The sequence below is a fragment of the Magallana gigas genome, chromosome 5 (genome assembly GCF_963853765.1).
Source record: "Magallana gigas chromosome 5, xbMagGiga1.1, whole genome shotgun sequence".
Taxonomy (NCBI): Eukaryota; Metazoa; Mollusca; class Bivalvia; order Ostreida; family Ostreidae; genus Magallana; species Magallana gigas.
In genome coordinates this window covers 28,714,816-28,733,103 of record NC_088857.1, presented here as the reverse complement: position 1 = coordinate 28,733,103, position 18,288 = coordinate 28,714,816, and the positions used below count along the sequence as shown (strand labels likewise).

General features: G+C 33.3%; 1 long non-coding RNA gene across 1 annotated transcript; it reads left to right on the top strand.

Annotated features, from left to right (window-relative positions):
- The first annotated feature begins 258 nt into the window (after positions 1–258).
- LOC105341795 (uncharacterized) lies at positions 259–18,044 on the top strand. The gene is made up of 3 exons (XR_010713866.1): positions 259–423; positions 16,159–16,367; positions 17,897–18,044. It is a non-coding gene; the product is annotated as an uncharacterized lncRNA (long non-coding RNA).
- The last annotated feature ends 244 nt before the right edge of the window (positions 18,045–18,288 follow it).

Below are 18,288 nucleotides of genomic sequence, written 5' to 3'. Positions count from 1 at the left end.
TTTTTGTTTACATCATATTTCAAACTAACAAAATTAATACTGAAACAATCGATAGCTACAAAACATTATCTGATGGTCAAGACTTTTGCATATTTTTGCATTGTTATGCAATATTTGCATACAATTTGTAAACGGGTACATGCGCACTACTAGGCTATGTATGCTGTTTGGATAAATATCTAATCCTTTTCTTACTATAGGATTCTCCGGAAATATTTAACCAGGAAGTAAAACTCTTTAAAGAACTTCAGTTTAAACGCAGACTCGTCCAGTAAAGGAACAAATGGCGTGCCATCTCTGAACATGACATAAACCAATATGTATATTTGGCTTATACTATTCTTTTTTGCATTTATTCCTTACGTTTTACCGAGTGGTTTTCGGGGAGGATTGCTTTCGTGGACGGCTGTAGATGAAACAGAGGTATGTTTGTTTTTTTTAATCTATATGTTTTTTTTTTAAATATATTTTCGAAAAGTTAAACACTATTGCTTGCGGACCGGAATTTCGTAATACTTTTAACTTTGAAGTGAAAATAAGTGAACACATATCATGTCAACCTTTTAACTTTAGATTAGTAATATCTAAAAAAGAATTCTCTTTGTTTTTTGTTGTTGTTGTAAAAATTGATAACTTTCAGTTTAAAAAGTGTGCAGCAAATGAAAAAGAAACTTTTTACACTTTTTCCTCGTGATTTCCTAAATTTTTTGCAAAATGTTTTCCCAAATAAAAACTAACATAAATAGCATAGATTTCAAAATAAAACTTTTAAAAAAAAAACTTTTGCAATGATGTGTAACTTTTCTCTAAAATAAACGCAACTGAATGTTCGTAATCGGGGGACAATGTCTGTAGCAAAATTTCTTACTGAAATCAACTTGCATTCACGTATGCACTTTCAGCCATCTTAACTTTGGAAGCAAGATATGCAATACTTAAAACCGAAACTATCCTATTTCATTCCATCAAAGAACAAAATCCATTTTATCTTTTAAAGCATTTAAGCGCGCGCACCGATAGCAAATTTGTACAATGCTCGTTATTTAACTAACGGAAACCTGATCATTATTCCTGCACAATTAAACATTCTTGGTGATACTTCTTCAAAAGTTCCCCCGAACACTCGAGGATCGTGATTCAAATTTTAAGAGTCTTTTACATTGTAACAGGTTATGGAGGTGATTATTATTTAAAGTTGTGTGCAGCATTTTACGGCGTTTTAATTTGACATAGAAAGACACAGTATTTACAAGTACGCAATTTAAGTATTGCTGAATTTACTAGTATTTAAAAAATATATATATGCATGCTATAGTATTAAGATTCACTTCTTAAATTTTTCGAAAACCTATTTATCAAATGCATCTAAAAATGCAACCTGATTTTGGCCGCCATGTTCGCATGACACATGTTTTGAGGTCATTGCAAGGACATATTCAAATCTTTAAGAACACCCTTAATGTCATGGAAAAGTTAACTTAAAACAAACTTAAACAAATTAACCAATTCTAAAGCAATGGTCGTCATGTTTATTCTTTGAAACGTTTCCTTGCATTATTGCTGTCGCAAAAGTTGCAATTGAAAACAACTTACTTATTCATATGATAAACGGTGCATCAAACAAACACTCTCTAAGCAATCTCTTTTCAAAAACAAATTTACAGTCAGCTAAGTGTCGACTATTGCATATCCGAGAGGTAGCTTTGTTAAACAAGGTTTTACTACATGTAGTATGGAATTCGAGGACAAAAATGATTTAGTTTTTCAATTCAAACGTTACTTTCAATTCCTATCAAATACCTGTATCTCGTTAACGTCATACATATTTGTCCTAAAGAAAAACTTGTGGAAGAAATGACACATCTTTCATTGACACATCATTAAATTAGAAACATCTTTTGGACGGTTTTGCAGTGTAAAAAAGGACTATTCAACAGGTTATTCACGTTAGTTAAATAAGGGGTGTTTCAGGTTGTTACACTTCATCATCTTTTAGAATTCATAACCTATACTGCTCTTGTTGATTTTACATGCAGTAGCAATCAACCGTCCGGATCCTTTTAACATGTATGGAGTACATTGTATATTCAGTTAAATATTCTAACAAATAATATTTACTTGACAAGAAGCATATACCCATGAACATACTTTCAGTGGATTTTAATTGATTTTTTATCATATAAATTGGTAGATCTAGAACAAATTGTCTTTGATTTGTATACTATCTTTAGGATGATCAAATGTCTTTTTATTTAAAAGTACATTGTATTGTATCATTTAAAAGTAAGGTAGGTCTAGAATTATATATCAACAAACAGATCCTTTCGAACTGTCCAATAATGAATTAATTCAATTGAAAAGAAATAAAGTGTTCAGTCCAGAAGTTGTTGACAAAATAGAACAAATTAATACTTTAAACGTTTTTCCACGTTTTTCTACATAATTTCATGACTTTCATTTGACGTATCATATCCTGTTAAACCTAAATCTTATTTCTTTAATTTTTTTGAAAAATTGTTGTCACTACTTATCATGTAAAATTAACAATGTAGGAAGAATATATATTTTTGAATGAAATGAATATGGAATTGATAACAAAGCATGCCATAGTCAGGTACGTAGCTGCATTTTTGAAAGTTGGGTGGGGGTGGGGAGACTCATCCAAAAAATTATTGACAGCAAAGTGAAAAAACCCCGAATAAATAAAAACGGGGGGAGGGGGGGATTAAATCATAAAAATCCTAATAATGTGTGTGGGGGGGGGGGGGGGGGTATACCTAATGTAACTTAGAATTCTCTGTTATTTTCCTGCTTTTCACGACAATTTCATAAATGCGCCCCCCAAAAAGGTGTGAATCCATGATAATTTAAAATGTTTTTTTAAAAAAAAATGTGTGCTGTCCCCCTTGATGCTACATTTGAGGCAACGCATTTTGAAAAAAATTGCGCACTTTGAAAAAAAATTTCAAAGTGCGTTAAATTTGTGACCAAATCAGAGCGTAATTTTTCAAAGTGCGCTATAACAAACGTGCCTGCATAATGCAATGTTGTAGATTATTATTTACAGAAATCTACAAAATTTACGCCATGTTGTACACTGTAATTTTAATTTTGTATTTACACCCTCCCAGTAAATTCAAAATATTACATGACACTAATACGAATTCATTTTTTGAAAGCGATATGGAATTTCACTTATTTGCCTCAAATAATCTTGCCAGTTCCAGATAGTGGGTGCTCTGGCTAAATTTTTTTGTCTGGTGTGTGCATCTTGGGGTCAGACCAACCCATTATGTCGGTAAACGACAAATCCTCAACACTACACAAAACCTTTATTAAGTTATCATGTGTCGGCACCGTCGGTTCCTCTGAATGAGTAAACTGTGTAGTAGAAATCATTTCCCCGAATTCTTTTATTCGGTCATTATTTCCCTCACCTGTAATACCGGCTGATTTTTAAAAATTCAGCAATAATGCCTGATATGAGGCTTAGCGGGGTTTTCATAGTCTAAAAGGCAGCATAACAAACAATAACCAAAAGTCGGGTCATTGGAAGGCAAATAAATTAAATCTCGAAAGAAATCCAGACATTTTTATTGACTTTCTGGTTAAATCTATATGAGCTAAAGATTTGTTATGTAAAAAAGATGGGAGTTATTTCGAGACAAAACTGGGACTTACCTTGAACAGGGGTTACAAATTAGAGGTGTAATATCAATGACAAGACTTTTCTTTAGAAAAATAAGCCGACTATTTGGTTACTCATACCTCAGTTTCACAAAGACTGCAACAAGTTTTTATTTGATTTAGAGAACTACCATCTTTTTTCTACTAAGTATTCTATACAGTATATTGTTTGGTTTGAACCAAATTCAGCCTCAAGGTCCGTATGATAGAGGTTTAGATGTTTTTAAATACATAAACAAAACAATCGATTTAATTTGTTTATATTAGTTTTCTCTGTAGTGTGTTTTCGGTGTAAATATAGTTCTGTCCCGATATTTGACTTTTTCGAGAATCGCCGACTTTGACACTTGGCAGATTGCATTAAATTTTACACTATGAAAAAAAAGGGATGCTGACCCATGTGACAAAATATTCAGATGTTTTGCAGTTAATTTGGTAGAATATTTTAATGTGTGTCCAATCGTTTTGACCTACTATAGTATGCATACAATGATATCGTACTCATTTACTTCATGTTTTTATTTGCTGAGAATTTCATTGAATGAACTGTGCATATGCAATTTTCTATGCTATTATATCGATTTGCTGAAAGAATAAAGAATTGAAGTCACTCTGAAACGGCTCAATTGACTCGGTTAAAAAGTTAATACAGAAATGAAATTTTAAAAACAGATTTCGGTTAAATGCAATCGTTAGAGGTATTTCTCAATCGGAACAACAAACAAGAAATGAAAAGCTGTCAATGTGACAGCAAACCGGGTTTTCATTTATGTGAACTGTATGCATAATCCATGTTAACCCGTATCCAGTGAAATGGAGTACCCTATATGCAATATTTTGCCAAAAAATGACTAAGTTCAAAAGCTGGTATTTTTTTCATAAATTATCGGAAATCTAAATTCTAGCAATATGCACACCTCTAATATAAGTACAATTGATTTGTAAAAGAACAACTTCTTATCTTGAAAACTGTAGGAGGAGTTATCCGTACAATGAGGGTACCCTATATCCAATATTTTGCCAAAAAATGACTAAGTTCAAAAGCTGGTATTTTTTCATAAATAATCAGAAATCAAAATCCTAGCAATATGCACACCTCTGATATATGTACAATTGATCTGCAAAAGAACAACTTCCTATCTTGAAAACTGTAGGGGGAGTTATCCGTACAATGAGGGTACCATTTTGGCAGCCACCCGCCCGCCCGCCATTTTCACCATTTTAATAACCGGATTTTTCCGTTGGAAAACCCGGTTAAAAACTGTTTCTAGGTCACCCTTGAAAATTAAAGGGAAGAGCAATCAATAGTTTCGGTGAACATGAAAAGGTTGGGATACTTTATACACTAAAATTTTCTGTCAATAAAACTAATGTCACGACATATCTAATTTAAATCTCCATCAAGTTGTAAAAAAGTATTAACGGGGTATGGGTGACCATTTTTACACATTAAACAAAGCTAGGTCAGCTGGCGTGTCATGTCTAAGCACACAAAGGTTTCTGGAATTTAATTTTATCTAATCCTGTAAATTGACTATCCATGTACATGTACATGCCACTGAGAACGTCGACCGCACAAGCTCGACATGCAAAAGTACACCTAACTAAAAAAAATGCTTAGTTATATTCCCAGCTTTCAGAAATCAGGTGTTTTACATCATTAAAATGGTATGAATTGTTAGGATTTTGATTGCAAAAGTTGCTTCTTTATATCTACAAAAACCCACAGAAACTAACATTAACACACAAGTAATTGATTTAACAAACAGAATTTCGGTAAATATTTACACTTTAGGTCATTTAGAAACTTAGAATGTGACAAGTTAAAAAAAATCTGACGAAAAAAAGCTGATTGTTTAGTCCAGTACTTCTAATTTTCCCTGTAAGATGACGCATGCGAAAAATCTCGAAATACCTGAAAGATCAGCTTAATCACTGAGATGACCAATGCTAGATGTATATGTATCAGTATTCGTCCGTCGTCGTGCTTTATCATTCGTTTACAAATCCTTAATTTATAACTTTTTTTTTTGAAAACCAAAAGCTTGTTGTTACTTGTACCTACAAATGTATCTTGGTTTGAAGCATCTCTAGGATGAACTGTGAAATTTATGACCATATCGACCTCTTGGTATCATTAGCGGGGCAAATAAAGAAACAAAATAAAAGGGCGAAATAAAAAAATATATATATATATATTATAAAACCTTCTTTACACCGATAAAAAATTAAAACAAGAATCTCATGAGCCACAACGTTTACCTTAACAACAGTTCGTGGTATTATATAATAGCGCCTGTTTGGGAGGGTAACAGTTGAAATTGACAACCCGAGGAAACCATTGTCAACCGACGCGAAGCGGAGGTTAACAATGGTTTTCGAGGGGTGTCAATTTCAACTGTTATCCTCCCAAAAAGGCACTATTTATTTTATCATACTAAATGTCATAATATTAGAGAATTGTTTACTGCTTTCATATAGAAATGACGTGAATTCTACACCGAACCGTACGCGCATAATTTACGCGCAAGTGACAATTTGTTGTGTTACCCGTTGCTATGTGTGTTGCTAACGCTGAGGGTAATAGAACGGATTGTCAACTGTGTCTTAACCAATCAGATTTCAGTATTTAACATGAAAGTATAATAACATTTTATATATCATTTTAAAAACATTTTTCCCTTTCTACATGTATACTTTGGATTAAGACATTTTGCAAATAAAAAAAATGTCGACGTCTGCACCAGAGTAACTGCTACTTTTGGTATTTCAACCCATGTGATATGATGTCCACAAGTTATAAGTAAATTTTAACCGATAGGTAATTATTCTAAAATTGAAAAAAAAAACACTTTCATTTTCGATAAACCAGTCCGAAATAGCAAATATGAAAGTAAGGCGGTGAACACGCTTTGGCGGATGCACGTCAGTGGGAGTTCGCATCAAAATAAAGGCTTGCAGTGAAACAATATTGAATGATTACGTAAATAGTAAATATATTTACTTGGAACTTACTTAGAGTACACTATAATTTATGATTTGACCGACGTTTAATAATAAAAAAGAAAAGAAAAAGGCAATTTGTTTCTTGAATGGACGATTTTAGTTTGCTTGCGAAGCGCGACCTCTGGTGGGATAGAACTTTTCAGAATTGGACAACCAAGAATTAATGTCATGGCGAGAAGTGTAAAATGAGTTGATCATGCATCGCTGGCAGATATCTTGGATCGGACATCTTAGGTTAATACTAAAAAGTTGATAAATAAAATGGAAAATTTGAAGCGAGTTTAGTTTAGATGGAACTCCAATCTGATTGAAATAAGATCTTTGATCCGCTCTGACAAATTCGATGTAGCGAATCAGATTGGATGGAACGAGCAACGAACTTTGCAGAACGGGGTGCCCAAGTACGCGGTTTGAATAATTTACGTACTGCATGGTAACCAAATACTTTGGGCTCCGGACATTTAGTTTACAATGTTTAAAATATGCAAATGAATATGCATACACAAGCGGTTTTTAAATTCATACATTTTTATACCAGGACAGATTTGTAGTAAACCTTAAATATTGATTTGTAAACAATGCCTGACAGTGTGTCTCTGTGAATAAATGTTGTATTGACGGGAAGGGGGGCGGGCGAGGGTTTTATTACAATACATGTAACTCACTCAATTATACCCTCTCACTGGTTTATATTAAAACACTGTTTCTAAATATTTCGACCGTGTTAGTTGAATTTCCACTCTGTTCAGCTGATTTTGAAGTTATAAATCTGTTGAACTGTACTTGATACTTTACCGTGAATTCTTAACACCATTTAATATAGCTTTATTATTTAAAAACGATATTTGATTTACAAAATGTATGCAAAGCTTGCTAAACTTTATTTTATCGCGATTTTACGGTTGCATCGGTAACAAATTGCCAGGTCTGCACGCGTGTGTTTATAAATCTGTGCAGGTGTTGCTACTGTTGCAAAGCCATTCCGAATTTTGAAAAAAAGAAAAACGAATCATTTTACGTTAGTACGTAATTAAAACATCGATATTCTAAACATTTGTTGTAATGTTGTATTTGTGATCATGAATAGACTTTATTTGTTTAAGCAATTGTGTGAAGAGAACCTGACTATTATATAATAGTAAATCTTAAATGGATAATAAACACTGATCAAATATAACAAGCATTCTGGGAGTATTGTATAAGCAACACACGTCCCCTACCGCTTTGTGGAATCACTGTTATGCAGAATATCGAACCCGAACATAAAAAATGGAATATAAAAAAATAATTTTCTCGAAAATATGTCAACCAGAACTACAAAGTATAAACTTAATCTGTAGTTTGACATTTTGAAGCTGTTCAGCAAAATTCATATTATTCCTCAAACGCATAAAGAAAAAAAGTGTGGAAACTGAAGTGGGACAGACAGACGGACGGACAGACGGACTGGCGGACACAGAGGAAAGCTATAGTCACCTCCGGTGAAAACCGGTAGGGGACTAATAAAAAGAGATTACTTCTAAAAGAGTTGATAAGGGGTTCAGGCTCATTTTAGGGGTTTATATACCTCTTGATTTTGATCACACGAACCCTAAATACACACATGTTAAGTAGCAGACCTTTCTAAATATTTATAACAAGCGTCTGAGGGCTTCTATTAATCTAAATGTGTCAATTTAGTTCACTAGAACTTTGTCATTTTTTAAAATCTTTTCACAACGATATTGTGGCAAATGGTGGGCCGATATCTCCCTTTTCTTAAAAGTGTACATCAAACGAATTCCAGGGCAGCGCATGATACATATATGGCTATTATTTCCAGTTCTCAAATTTGAGCTGTATGGGTCTCACCAGGTGGTTCCGAGGGGTTGATATCTCCCTTGATTTTGATCACAAGACACATTTATATCTCGTATCCAAGCGATATTTACTGCCTCCGAAGTTGTCAATGTTCCTACAAATTATTGATGCATTTTTCACCTTGATAATAATTAAAGTATACCGAAGATAGAGTAAAATATATTTTCTGTTTGAGTACTCTCAGTACATTGATGACTTTCCTTACTGGCCGTTAGCTCTAGTGGCTTAATGGCTGCTGTTTGTGGCTGCTAACTTCAGCATGGTTATAATGCCTAACAGTGGAGTGAACTTTATATAATTTTGGTTTCATCATTAATTTTGGGTGATGTACTTGCATACCCAGTAGTTTTTAGTCCCCTACCGGTTTTCACCGGAGGGGACTATAGCTTTCCTCTGCGTCCGTCAGTCCGTCTGTCCGTCCCTCTTTCTGTCCGTCCGTCTGTCTGTCCCACTTCAGTTTTCCACACTTTTTTTCTTTATGCATTTGAGGAATAATATGAAATTTGCAGAACAGCTTCAAAATGTCAAACTACAGATCAAGTTTTGTCTGGTTATTAATAATATATTTTCGAGAAAATTAATTTTTTATATTCCAATTTTTTAATGTTCGGGTTCGATATTCTGCATAACAGTGCATTGTTTTCAGAATTTCCACAAACCGGTAGGGGGCGTATATTGCTTATGCAATACTCTCAGAATGCTTGTGTAGTAGGGGAAAATGGTCAATGAAAGTATAATTCATGAACAATATCGAATCTAAGGTAGCATATCTCTGCATTTTGTGTGCAAGTTATTTTTCTATTAAATACGTCGACATGCAAGATAAATATGTTGACATTCGAGATAATTATGTCAACATGCAACATATTAACTTTCTACTAATAGAAAATTCCCTTCCCTTAAGGATGCTATGTACCTAGATTTATTGAATTTAGCATAGTGGTTATAGAGAGGAAGTAAAAAATTTAAAAGTTTGAAGACAAACAGAAAAACAGACGGATGGATAGATGCTCACAACAGGTGGTCAGAAAAGCTCAATTGTATCTAAGGTTCAGGTGAGTTAAAAAAAAATATATATGGTCTATGAAGCCCTCTGCCACAATTATGAAACTCGTGTCCCCTGGATCAGGGGTTCAAGCGTTTTGGGGCGGTGCCATTATGGCCATTTTATGAAAATGTATAGAATATTAGAAATTCTTCTTTTCCACTCCGATATACATTCGAGAAAAACAAAATGCGTAGTTATGATGTCCGTAAATCCCTCTACCAAATTTGTGAAACAAATGACCCCTGATTCAAGACCCAGGGCGAGGCCAATATGACCAATTACATGTAGTAAAAGTGTATTACATCTTATATAATCTTCTTCTCCACTTCAACTGTAGTGGGAAAGAAACTGAATGCATGATTCTGATGGTCATGAGACCCTCCACCAAAATTTTAAAACTATGACCCCTAGGTCAGGGTATTAATTAGGGCGGGGCCATGTAGTGAAAATTTATTTAGTTTGAAGTTATCAGTCTATATATATCATGATAGCGATATCGTAGTAAATCCAAAATTACACGCAAGTCGCTGTTTTATTAGGAAGCTGAGATATGTGTACCTCTAACATGCATGCAAGTCTGTTGGTGCCACTGTGTTTTTTTATTGTCAGACACTCACTAATGCTAAATAGAATAGATACTAAAAAAACCGGTTTAATCGTCGAAATTTTACATGTCTTTTGATGTGTTTTTTTTTGTAAGAATATGTAAGAGTGGAATGTGTAATTAATGACCTTGTCCTTTTTTGAAGAGTTGTCCCCCTTTAATTCTTAAAAAATCTACACGGTATTAAATTTATTTTCAATAGTTTTTGTATTTCTAATGATAAAATACATCTTTCAACCAAAGCATTTTTTATATTCCTAGTAATTACTCTTTTATTTTAAAAAAATGTGCTTGTCTCCACATACCTCAATGCAATCTTCATTAACTATATAATTACTGCCTGGATAATAACATTTTTGAAAATTTCTCTCGGTGAATCTTTTTCTACTCTTAAATGCTTTAAATACTTTAAATCAAAGTATTAAATACTTGATGGATATTCAAGGTTGGAAAAATTTGGTCCTAATATGGATCGGATACCTTAAGCTTAAAATGCAAACATGAGATTCTCTGATCATTATCATAATGTCAATTTAAAGGCTATCAATGGTACTCAGGTGCATGTGAATGTGGGCTTTTTGTATCTATCTGGTACATGTTTCTAAGGTGAAAAATAGCGGGACGTAATAATTGATGCATTTTGCATTGAAATGTTGTTTGTTCACGTTTTGTTAATGCAGGTCTTCACCTGTAGAAATTAAAAACTCATTGAAAATTATTCCCAAGGAGAAAATTTTGCTGTAGGATTTTGTAAACTTTCTATACATAAAAGAATTTTAATTCAAATGAGATAATGATATTTTCTAAGGGAATTTAATGTTGAAAATAAGTTTTCAAATAGAAAATACATTTTCCGAATGAATTTTACTCAAATTATATAAGAATTTTAATTCCTATAGGAAATAAATATGTTTACGGTAGGAATTTCTATTCATTCTGTGTAGGAGTAATGTGTTTCAAATAGGAATTAACCTTTTCTTCTTGGACTTATATATTAATTGCTAGCAAATATCTTAGCTATCGGGTTTTTATACCTACCCGCCCCTCCCCCAAACCCCAAGTTAAAGAAAAAGGAAAAGAAACAAAAAGCCTTAGAAGTTGTTATATACTCTATAAGAAAATGCCTTATAGACCATCCATTAATTTTTCGATATTGTACCTTAAGCGGATGCAAAAATGCAACCTTTGCATTGGTATACATGTAGTTACATGTACATGTGTCTAGTACTAGTGTACGACTAAAAGAGACCCCCACAGAATATTGACCCGGGGTCAAATTTCTACGAAGGAAACTGTATTATATACTAGTTTTCATGTTTGGCGAGAGGGGAGGATAGAGCAGCGAAAGCATACATGTATGAAATAATAGGCAGAACTATGAATTCGCCTGCCGTTTTACCCTGTTACATATAAATATTACATCTGTTTGAACAAAACGATGTCTGTGTTATCTTCAGGTTATTTATCAGCTTGCCTCGTGGAGCCCCTTCGCTAAGCCTTATTTTAGGATTGTGTCCTCCCCCTAAAGGTACATGCTTGATGATGCGCTCGATTACACTCCCTTTTTTGCAATATGCTCGCCTTGCTAAATAGGCCACACTGTCATAGAAGATGACTCTCCTATGCAGTTACTCAGACAAACCGAAAGTGAAACAGTGTTTGGACCTTAGCACAAATCATTGCTGCTGACAAGACTTAGTTCTTGAAAATAATTGATAAATTCGATGTAATGTATGCTAAAGCATTGTTTTCAAGGAAACTTATTTATAAATACCTTGAAAAAAGTCAGATTTTAAATGGTACGAACAATTTAAATATTTGTTGTAGTCGTATGTATTCCTACGACAGAGTTCACTATAGTCTCGTTCAACTCGACGCTCGGCTGTCTCCGCATATCCTTGTCGGAGATTTACGGTGTCAGCCGAACGTTTGGTTGAACGAGACTAGAGTTCAATATTGCTTGGATCTACACAATTTTCGAGAAGTATTTCTATTACTGATACATAGTTTGATTGAATTAATTTTATCTTTAAATATTATTTAACATGATTCATATGGGGGTTTCTCGACATTCTTGTCGAAAAAGTCCAAAAATTCATATTATAAAAATATATTCGTAATTCAAATTAGAAACTACATTTACTTGTCATGCAAAATAACATATCATTGATTTTAAAATAAATAAACATCGACAAAATCAACTCCCGTCAGTTCTTCAGTACTTTGATTTTAGTATCTGTTCTATTTAGCAATATTGAGTGTCTGACAATAAAAAAAACACAGTGGCACAAACAGACTTACATGTACATGTATGTTAGAGGTACACATATCTCAGCTTTCTAATAAGACAGCGACTTGCGTGTAATTTCGGATTTACAACGATTGCGCTATCATGATATTCTGATATAGTCTGACAACTTCAAACTTCAAAATCCACACCATTATATACATTGTATGCTGAAAAAAAAGTAAAGGCTCGCAGCATTTTTTTTAAAGGGAGGGAACATACATGTACTTCTCAGAAATCATGAGAAGAAAATAAAAGAAAGGAAAACAGTTTTTCAGCAGTCTTCAAAATTCTAATGCTTGGGGGCACGCAGGGGGTGGGTGGGTGGGGGGGGGGGGTGTTAGGGTTTTTTTGGCTCCCAAAGAAGTGTGTGTGTGTTGTGTGTATATGAGGGAGGGGGCTTCTTATAAATTCAATTTAATTTCTCAATAAGAAAATAACCATTTTCACATTGGAGGGAATGGTTGGAACCCGGTTCCTTTGTTTTAACTATAAAGAAACGAGTGACCAGCTCTTGTTTTTAAAAGCTTGCAAACAATTAACATCTCAATTTCTTAATTGCAAAAGACATACGTCTTATAGCAGTTATAATGATGAATAATACAGGCAAAAATGGGTGGCCAGTTCTTACAAATCTTCTCACATACGTACACACAAACTAATTTGTTTACAGAATTTATATTTGGAGAATGACGTACAGGTTACTGAAAAATACATGTACAAATAACTGTTTTTAAACCATTCTGAGAGTAATGGCTTTACAAGGTTAGCATTTTAAAAAGCTAAAAAAGTCAGCCAATAGAATATTAATTTTCTGGTAAAAAATGAATACACTGACTATCTGTTGAATTACATAAATTATATATAGTTTCCAGAGCAATTATAACGGGCGGGTGCACAATTAGTCTGCATACTTATTTAATAACTGTATGTGAGGAGACAAGCGTGTAGCTTTAAAGTTATCTACAGCAACTGTGCATGTCGTATTTTTAAATTGCAACTGTGCAAAGACTGCTCTCTGATATATAGGCCCCTCGTCATATCCTCCCAAAAATAAACGTATGCGGACCCCAAACTAGGGCTGCATACGTCTTCCATTACAGAAGCGTGACGCGTGTTGCGCAGTTTGACCTAGAAACTGATCAGTTTCAATTCGAATTTCTCAAACACGGACTGTCTAATTCCTTCCCATAATTCCAATTTACGCAAGCGCATTTGCAGTTTCAGCCCAACTTTATTAGTCAGCCCGCGGGCTGACTAATAAATGAACTTTCCAAAATTACACAGTCAACACTTAGTAACTAATTAATTGTACATGGATGGTTTACATTAATAATAATTTTTCATTAGGTACCATTGATCGTAATGCTAAAATACAATGGGCAAACGAGTATAAAAATGATATTCGTTTTCAATGTCTGTAATACAAGTTTTAGGAAATCCTATGTCTCTTGGTATATTTTTATGTCGATTCGTTGCAGTAATCAGATTATGCGATGACAACCTTATTTTGGAAATACATTTTAGTACAACTTTGGAATTGATTTTTCTAAATAGTACTGCAAGCAAAACTTAACAACCATATGCTTGTAAATGAAACATTTTGTTTCTAATTGCACTTGTAAACAAACACCACGTTTTATTAATGTGGACTTGGTTTGTAAAGAAAGTGAGCGCACAAGATGGTAAGTTTGCAGGAATCCTCGACACGAATCAATTGGGATTTAAATGACTATAACCTCGAAAGGCTATGTACAGGTTTCAACAAAAATATATTATGTTGAGAGTCGAAGTACATGGCTATTCCGGTTATAAAAAAAACCTCACAAAGCTTTCAAAAAATAGCAATGAGAGGTAAACCGATAACTAGTTGGAAATTTTAATGCAAACATATTTTAATGAAGTTATATTGTGTATATCCTAAAAAACTAGTAATAACAAAAGAATTTTTTTTATAGTGTTCATACAGCAGATCTAGAAATCAATAATAACAAATTAAAATATACCGGTATATTATAATTCAACATCATGTTATAATAACAAACATTTAAAACAAAAAAGTCTATTTAAAAAAAAAAAAAAAAAAAAGACCACCAGTTGGATTTGAACCCAAAACACTGAAAGTATGTATTCACTAATCCAGGACGAAACCACTGAGCCATGCGAGACTTGTCAATATATGCTCTATAAAGTGCTGTTTGAAACAACACTGTCATATCAATGGACTTTGTTTTTTATCCCTCAAAAAATAATTTGAAAACGTACATAATTAGTCATCTCTGGGTCATCTCTCCATCTTTTTTTAAAAAGCGACATTTTAAATGTTGAAATATGTTAACTTTACACGTTTCAAATTTGTGGAGAGAAGACCCAGAGACAACAAAATCATTTAAAAACAGTTGTAAATAAGTAGGATTTTGCACGAATTGCATCCTGTTGCTATATTTAGACCCATATTATAATAAAACCTTTTGCATTTCAAATATTTTTCCACTCATTCCACATCCAACAGAAACCAAATAACAGTTATAATTCGAAAAATATTCAAAATTAATTGATGAAATTTTCACTCTCCTTGTGCGCCCAGATTCCTGTCGAATCTACATCTTAAGCGCCCACATTCTTTGAAGCTCAATTGTTCTTGTCAGTCGCCGATAACAGACTGAATATAACAGGACACGGTCATAAAGTGACTGCATCGTCGAATGTTGTTTACCTGACAGATGCATCTTGTCTCAAATAAACTTTATAGTTAATCAGATCTGTAACAAAACAATAATATAAAGGACCCCTCTCCTAACTATTTAAATGCATTAGACGATGACTTTGTTTTTTTTAAAACTTATCAACAAACATATCTCAATAAATGATAAACTTTATTAACAATCAGTCAAGAGATCGACTTTTCGAGAATGGTTATGAATAACAGCTGTTGGTTTTTTTTTACTTCTAGAAACTGCTAAATATGTGTATGAAGCTAAATATGTGTAAGAATGCCTTGGGCACTTAAAGGGGAAACCCAAGGACAGTTTAAAGTTATGTAAGAATATGCCCGTAATAATTACGTAATTTAAATGTTTATGAATACCAGGGTTGTTTTCAAATGAAGTCAAAGTCTGTGCTATGTATAGACCATTTAAGTGTCATTTTTACTTTGCAATTTGCAATCTCTGTAACATCAAAGTTTGAAGGTACATTTTAAAAGTTAATTTAATTACATTTTAAAAGTAATTAATTAGAATAGAGATTTATTTCAAACTCATGCAGAATCATGTGTAAAGCATTCTATTCGGCATACTGTTGAATTGATATCATATTGTGTAAGGGTTTTGTATAGTACCTAGGCACATGTATTTCACGTTTTAATTTAATTGACAGCGCATTAATTTCTATAAATGACAGTACAGCTATTTATGGCTTTACTGGAAAATGTATCTAGAAAGTCCGACTACTAATGTCAATCCGAATTTTCTCTTACATGTAGATACACATTTATTTTAATACCCAACGGAATGGGTTCTATATCGTAAATGTTAAACTTTAAATTAAAAAAAACAACCACACGCACAAACAGGGTCCATTTACAATATTCGTGTATAATATATATACTACACCTCTTTCAAAAATGTATAATTTTTAATGGGATTAATTGATTATCTTCCACAGATACTCATCAACCATCGGGTATCCTATGTGAACTCCTATTGCTCCACTGCCGAGAGAAACGATACATTGCAATGTAAAAGTGGGTGTTATGGCAATTTTATATTGGCTTCGAACTGCACAAGGAACAGCTCCTCTGAGAATTGGGCGGATTTTGAAGGCGCCACCACATTTAATATCACAAACAAAACATCAACGACCTTGGAATTAATGTTTGTATTCATTTAGTGAAATGCAATAATTCTAAATTTTATGAGATATATATATAGAGAGAGAGAGAGAGAGAGAGAGAGAGAGAGAGAGAGAGAGAGAGAGAGAGAGAGAGACGATGTTTAATTTCAATACAGAGTTTTAATGCAAACTCAGCTACTATTAAGAATATGGATAATTATGCCTTAATAACTTGCATTTCCAATCTGAATTCCGCTGAGTAGGAATTTTCAGTCACGTATTGTATTTCAATATTTGGTTCCACTCCAGGAGTAATTTCTCGTACCTGGCCAGGGTCTTGAAATGGAGACGCTTTTATGTAACCATAGTGGCCGTTTGTATGCCAGTTAACATTTTGTTCATGAGCTTGTTATCTCACAAAAATAGTTTTTTTTTTACTTTTAAACAAGTTGTTTATCAAAAAAAGAAAGATCCGTTTCATGAATAGATCGTTCCAGTTTGATTACCTGCTCATACCCGTACTTGCACATGTTAACCTCTAATTTACGTGGAATAATGTAAAGCAAGGTTATGACACTTGCCAAGGTGCTCAACGACATTTGCACACTCACATTTCATTGACACAATAAAATATGACATATGATAGATTAAATTTGCAATGGTTTTAAGATAAGGTTTATTTATATTGTAACATAAGATTAAGACTGCATAATACATGTAAGTTTATGACAATCAGATATTAACATCAAGTTTCAATGATAAAGTTTACCTTCAGCAGCAAAGGTCTGCATTTTATAATTGTGTCTTTACAATGTAAGCAATTTATCAGCTAGTTTCGATATCAAACAATTTTATTTACATAAGGTATATATTATTCTGCTCCCACTAATTCATATTCTTTGATTTTGGCGGAGAGGTCTACCAAAAATGCTTCACCATAAAATCAGTAAAATGTCTTGACTACTGTAACCAGTCTTATTCCCCCAAAAGTGTTTAATCTAGATAATCCTTTAGGGATGGGGGTGTTTAAAGAGCTCTTAATATTATAATTTATGCAACCATGGTGCAATATCTGTGAACTTGATTTGTCATAATCTGATAACTGCATACTCCCCTCATCACTAACATTTTTTGGACCTTAACAAATTTTCTTCGTGGGAAAAATCATTTCCCACGAAACACGATAATCTCTAACGCATCTTTTTACCTGGCTTAGCCAATTTTCTTCATTACATATTAAATAGAATTTTTAACACGCAAGTGGTTTATGCAGCAGGTGCTTCTTAACAACTTTAATTTTACTCTTGACAATGCATGACTTTCTAAAAAAAAAAGAAAGATATTGATCCTTAATGTCACTAGAAGCTTTTGAATCAAGTGAATTCGTAAACTTTTTTTTAAAAACAAACCACTTGTGTGAAAGGTGTTAGTTGATAAAAATAAATCGGGTTTTTTTTTGGCGATTTTAAGGGAGACCTCGGGATACCTTTACTTTTACTACAATAACTAGTATTCCATTTCATCATATATTATCCAATATATTGATTTATATAACTCAGCGTGTTTTTAGATTTGCTGGGAGCGCTTGGATGTCTTTGACTGGACCTACATCTGCTGGTTCATGTAGCCTTAAAATGATTGCAGATTTAAGAAATGATACAGGAACAATAAACCACTCACCTGTATCGTCTATGAGTTCAACTTTAGTGTTGTCCCAATCTTGTTTGACATCTGAAATTAATATTCCAGGTAAAGGATACATTTTGACCATTCAGCAATATTCGACTCTTCTTTTTATTTTTTCCTTTACAATGTTTCTTTTGATTATCTAAAAATATACATACATGTAAAACACAATATAAGATATGAAAGTATCGAAAGAAGAAACCGAAGGGTAAACCGCTTTTTGGAAATAAGCTATTTCTTGTAATGGTAGCTACCTTCTTATACCAATATTTCTGA